This window comes from Apium graveolens, chromosome 9 (genome assembly GCF_009905375.1).
Source record: "Apium graveolens cultivar Ventura chromosome 9, ASM990537v1, whole genome shotgun sequence".
Lineage (NCBI taxonomy): Eukaryota > Viridiplantae > Streptophyta > Magnoliopsida > Apiales > Apiaceae > Apium > Apium graveolens.
The window spans coordinates 155,330,945-155,336,944 of NC_133655.1; positions in this window are offsets into that span (position 1 = coordinate 155,330,945).

Below are 6,000 nucleotides of genomic sequence, written 5' to 3' on the forward strand. Positions count from 1 at the left end.
TCACTTGGATCGACCCTTAGGGCAACAACCCTTCTTGGTATGGGACCATTCAGGTCTATGATTGGGAATAGATCTATTTGCCTTACAGTAGGTGGAGGTCTTGGGGGCAGGTACGCCTCCAGGTCATACTTCAGCCTTTGGATCTCAGCTTCGTGAGCCCTGATCCTCTCTTGGACATCTTGGGAATCGTCCATTGGGTGCTCCTGGGCCGCCGGTTAGTATTAGGCATCGGCTCTTTACCAGCATGCCTCCTCCTTGGAGAAACCTCAACGTCCAATGATTCGGAGTTATCAGAATAGGGTCCGGAGAACTCTCGGTCCTCTAGGATGGGAGCTAAGCCACATATGTATTGGGGAGTCCGCCCTTGTGCCTCGTTTTGAATAGAGTGTCCACTTCCTCCAACCTTAGGGTATAGAGGCATCCCATAATAGAGGTTAGTGGTCACGATCGTCCAGTACTCATACCCAACGGGTTGAGGGTTCACAGGTGCATGTAGCTGCTGAAATTGGGGATTCGTTCCTTGAGGAGCCGGGGGATTCGTCCCTTGTGGCTGAGCCTCAGTTTCCCCTACCAGGGTTCCTCTTTGAGTGGAGGCATAGGTTGAGTGCGGTGGTACTTCCACCACAGATGCGATTGTTTATGATGGGACATGAGTGTCTGTTCCACTATTATTTATGCTCTGTCTATTCACCATGGTTGTTATAGTTTTCCCACAGACGGCGCTAAATGTTGTGGAATAAAAACTAGAGTGCGTTAGTAATTAATGCTAGTGTTTATGAGCTTTAATCTTTAATGGCTGCTCTTGCGTTCGGGACTATCGGTCCTTGCAAGATGCTTACGTATCTCTGTGTAGTAGAGAATCAAGCCAAAATATAGTTCTAGGTTGAGGGGTAGAGCCCTTTATATAAAAATGAGTCAAGGGTTAGACTTGTGTTGGGAGACTTGGTGGAAAAGTCTCCAACTTAAATGGTAATTAGGAGTCCTATAAGGGAAGGAACTCCAGAACCTTCTGTGTAGGACTTTCAGTCCATTTAGGATACATGTATTTACTCTTCCAGCCATATTGGGCCTAACCCGTGAACAGCTTGCGTTCATGGACCTTGACGACCTCTGCTGGTGGGCCTTGTCCACATGGGTTGTCCTAAGTCTGCTACGAACTCGTACCAGACAGGTCTGTGTCGGACTTTAGACAAGAAGCCCAAGTGTAATTAATGGGATATTTAATGTATCTTTAGGATGTATTTTCTATCCATATCACCTGGACCAATCATCTTCCAACAAATTATTCCTTTACTTTTCTCGAATTAAGCGGCTAAACAGCGCAAATCTACTTCTCACTGGAAGGTAAAATTTAAAAAAGGTAAGTATGAGCGAAAGAAATGCTTAGCAAATTCAGTATAACATATTTATGGTCTTTTGATATAAAAACTGACATCTGTAATGGAGAAGAACATTTTTAACAATAATGTGGCGCCCCAAAACCCAGGGTCAGGAGTCTCGGAGGCCACGCCATCTAAACTCTTACAACCACACAACTCACACTACAATATATAAATACTCACGCTTCACGACCCCGCACTTATAACATACACACACTTACAGGTTATTGTCTTGGAAATGAACCATTCATAACTAGAGTAATTTTCAACCATCAAGTGATATTTATTACAACCCAAAAGTAATTAGTCTTACCGGGGAGTGACCTTTAGGTAAGGCTAGTCCGCCGGCCAAATATACGTTTCTTGTTTCTTACCTTACATAAGTCATACTTATAAATAAGCCGAACTAAAAAAAACTGAAAATTAATCCATCTTATTCTGACTACCTGTGGTACAGCACCAAACAATCTACGGAACAGCTAGCCATTTCCTACCCGTTTCCTGACTGTGGTTCTCATGGCAGGCATCTTAATTCTCTGTTGTGTTGTGTCAATTTAAGAAAACAAGTGTGAGCTATAATGCTCAGCATAATAATGTACAGTATGAAAATGACTGTATGATAACATCATATATGATAATTATATTTTATTCAAAAATTATTTTCCTTGGTGATACACACCTTCTTATGAAAACAATTCTTTAAGGGATTTTATTATCCTGCGAATACCTTAATAGTAATCCCAGCATCTAGGCTTGGGTTACGGTATTGCATCACAATTCCAATTGGAAGAATTAGGACATTCGTTGGAGCCACCACATAAGATGATCAGTCGTACTGCAATAAAAGTAACCTTTTCTACTAGTAGAAGGACGATACCTTCACGTCTCGGTTATCACCCTTTCCGCATACGGGCTATGTGTCCTCATTTCGGGTATACACACACTTCGCAGGTCCATAGGTACATATTGTACCGTCTCCTACGGTACCAGTACTCTATCCAATACATGAAGTACTTGGATCCTACCCCTCCCTTGTCCTTTAGGAAATCCTATCATATCTCGAGAACTCGAACCACATCGAAGTTCCTCCAAGCGTTTTGCTTGTTGATAGGCATAGCTTTACTTTATATATATATAAATGTACTTCTGAAAGTTTCGGAGGAAGTACTAAGGATGTGAGTTGACCGTTGTCAACTGATAATTAATAAGGGGGGAAAAGTTTCTCCTTGAAACTGTATTAAAAAATATTAAATAAGTCGGAGTAATATTCTTTGATGATCTGAAATTACTCGAATGATTTTCCGAAATCAGAAAGTATGTTTTAAATCAGGATCTATGATTTTAAATCAAAATAAACCCTTTAATAATACTTAATTAAATGATAATCGATAAATAATTAAACCTCGAATGAGTTTACTCTTTAAAAGAATATTTAAAATAATATTCCTCAACTAGTTTGTGTCTACGTAATTATTAATCTTTATTAATTAATCATGTTTGAAATAAATAATTGTTGGGGTATACTACTCCCATGATAAAAGAATAAGTACTTAATATTTATTATTCGAACAATAAAATATAGTTGAGGGAATATGATCGTTGGGAAATCGTTTTAATAAAAGTTTAAGGTATTTTAATGTTTCGTAAGTGGACGTTGAGTCCCTTTAAATCGTACTATTATGGACTTATAATCGTCCTATAATATCACCGGAATGATTCCCGGATTTTATCTTAAATCCCGACCGACTCTCGGTCTCATATAATATGTCACGCTTAAAGCGAAATAAACATTTCACGATATATACTTATCATACAACATCGCTACATTATGCGAAAATTCAACAACTACATATCATGGCAATCATGGTATTTATGCAATGATAGTAAAACAATCCTTTCACAACACAACAGTAAAATGGAGTTGGGTTCGTGTTAGTCCCTTAACAATATAACAAGAATTACATAAGGGAGGTTGAATGGGATTCTTGAAACTTTTTCTTGAATAAAAATGTTCTAACTCAAATATATATATATATAAGTGTGAATTGATTAGCAGAATGCGGAATAGTTACTTGAAATGAATCAAAATACAAGTAATTAAAAACAAGAGTCTTTACAAACTTTCTGGTGGATTTGAATGATTCCACCAGAGATATATAATATATATCGAGAGAACTCTGTGTGCAAAAAGCTCACAGCTGCTTACAAAATGATAGCAACTAAGAATGAGAGAAATGCTAAGAATATAGCTTACAAATGTTTCTCTCTTGGTTGCTTTGTTTCTTAGTTATTATTCTATTGTTGCTTCTTGGTTTATATATCACCAAGATTACAAAGTAATAGGACAGGATAATAAAACAAAAACTATCAAGTCTAATACAATGCTACTTCATTACTCTATTCCAGCATCTTTGAATATCTTCATAATAGCATGGAAATGGCAATGCTTCTTTGTTCTCAAAAACCCAGTTGAATAGGCTACCCCATTCCATTTGCATACACTCGACTTATGTGACTGTCTTGTCACTGTCAACAGATATTTGAATTCTTTATCTGTTGGGTTTATGATCATCCATCAAGTTAATGATCATTCATCGAATCCATTGTTGTTCATCCGTCGAATCCATTGTTGTTCATCCGTCGGGTGGAAATCAGGCACTTGATTTCAGTTGAATAGGCTACCACATTCCATTTGCATACACTCGACTTATGTGACTGTCTTGTCACTGTCAACAGATATTTGAATTCTTTATCTGTTGGGTTTATGATCATCCATCGAGTTAATGATCATTCGTCGAATCCATTGTTGTTCATCCGTCGAATCCATTGTTGTTCATCCGTCGGGTGGAAATCAGGCACTTGATTTCATTTCATTTATGCAGAATTACAAGACATCATCTATGTACAATTAATCTACCTATTCTGCATATCTAGTTAAAGTCAACATGACTTAAGTACTACTATAGATTCTAAACAATGTGTATGCAGAAATGTGCTACAGACTTATTGTTACATAAGCTACTCACTCGATGGATAATAAGTCATCATCCGTCGGGACTAAAGTGAGTTATCCGTCGGGACTATAATCCTTATTCGTCGAGTGCTACATTTTCACTAAGTAAAATCTACGAAGGTGTTTTGTTCATGAAATCATCAAGTACATAATATATACACAATATATACACAATAATCTCCCCTAATTTATGTCTACTGGAATTGTAGCCATAAATTAAGAGATACTTGATGATAACAAAACACCCTAAAAATACAACTTTAAAAGAAAGTAGATAATAATGAAAAGTGCTTCAATTAACAAAATGTACAAAGTTTTGCTCACAGTCATTTTCAAGATGCTCCTCTAGCCTGAGCAGATTTATCTAGTTCCTTGAAGGTCTGGATCTCTTTCCAAGCTTTCTGTTGTTTTCTTCAATCTGATTTTGGAGCTGCATGTGGAATTCCAGTTCATCAGATTCTGAGAGATTTAGTTTTTCTTGCATTTCCAAGAGAGTCTCATTGCTAGAGATGCTCAATTGGTCTTCTAATCTGAAAAATCTTCTCACTCCTTTGTCATCCATGAACTCCATCATCCAGTAGGGCCTTAGATGCACTCTTCTCCCTGTGTATGGGATGATTAGAGTCTTTGGGAGTGCATCTATAGCTCTAACATTCCTTAGTTCTTCAATCTTCTTCAATACCAATTTTCTTGCAGTAATATTGAACCCAAAGTTCTTCTTGAAAGATGAATAAACCTTAATCAGTATAGCTTGGCTTTCTTGAAGGATCCTGTAAAGTGGCCACTGAATCTCCTTTCCTCCCTTGTACTTGAACACTAATCTTTCAGGTAGTTTTCTGTATGCATCAATTCCTCTCACTTCATCTAGTTCATCTAGATAGAGATTTAGATCAGAAAACTCCTTGATGTCACACAAGTACATGTAATCTCCCTTGTTGACTTTAGATTGAGCTTTGACTAGAGATTTGGATTTGAGAGGTGACAACTTCACTTTCTTGACTACTCTTGACTTTGTTCTCTTTGGCTTGCTAATGATTGGCAAATTGAAGTAAGGAATTGGTATGTTCTCCCATTCTATTGGCTCATCCTTAGGCACAATAGGTTCACCATGAATGTTTCTGTAGGGATCCACCACCTTGATATCTTCAAATACCACAGAGGGCTTTAATGCTTGAGTTGTAGTTGGAGTGAATTCCTTAGGAAATTGATTCTCCAATTCCTTATCAACAATGTCCAGTTTCCTTATGGTTCTTTTAGCCAACTCATTGATTCTTGGAGCTTTCTTCTGTTGTTCAACTTGCTTCTTTGGATCTTGAGATTTAATGATTTCAGATGGCTGAGCAGGAATTTGTTGTGATGAATTTACAGCATGTAGCTTGGCCAAGATAACAATTTGCTCTTTCTTTTGTTTAGCCTTTTTAGCATCTAGAGCAGCTTGCTTCATTTCCTGCTTCAATCTAGCCTTTTCTTCTCTCTTTGCTTGAGCAAATTGAGGGTGTCCAACCACCACACAAATTTCTTTCCCATTCCTGAAAACTTTAGCAATTCTCTTTTTTAAAGCTGAATCAGCTGGATCTTTATAGAAAGCAATTGACCTTGACAGAAGCT